Consider the following 640-nt stretch of genomic DNA (forward strand, 5'->3'; position numbering starts at 1 on the left):
AAATATACACCCTGACTACCTGAACATGCATGAACCTTATTGTGATAGTAAAACCTGTCCAACACAAAAGGCCTTCGGCTCCAATCTGTTTGCTCAGTTGTTGGACAGAACAAATTAAAAACAATAATAATACAGTGATTTGCCCCCACATCACACCCAACAGCTAGAAGAAATGTAGGGTTGTAAGGATTAATTGATGGATCGATTTATCCAACCTGATAGAGCTGTGTAAGGCAAGTTGCCAAATTCTTATCCAGGTCTCTCAGTTCTGCATAATACATGCAGCATACTTCTATTTCCCAGGTCACGCATTAATTATTTCGTGTGAACACTTCATTTATTTATTTTACCCATGTCAGGTCCCGGGCTCTGTAAGAAGACTCAGCAAAGCCAGTATAAAAAAGCATTTCGAGATTGCTGTTGAGCTGGGTCGCCCTGACTGCTGCACTCAGGTTGATGAGAAAACTGCAGAGAAGCAGTTTGTTTGCTTCAGTTATTTTCACAGTTGTGATGAATCTCTGATCTTACCACAGTCCTGTGTTCTCCAGACAGAACAAGACAAGAGGAGAGGAGCACAGCTTTGAAATCTGTAGAGAACCAACAAACGGCTGAAACCCATACTGTGGGAAAAACTTCACAC

The sequence above is a fragment of the Oryzias latipes genome, chromosome 2 (genome assembly GCF_053564925.1).
Source record: "Oryzias latipes strain Hd-rR chromosome 2, Olatipes_Hd-rR_3.1".
Classification (NCBI taxonomy): Eukaryota; Metazoa; Chordata; class Actinopteri; order Beloniformes; family Adrianichthyidae; genus Oryzias; species Oryzias latipes.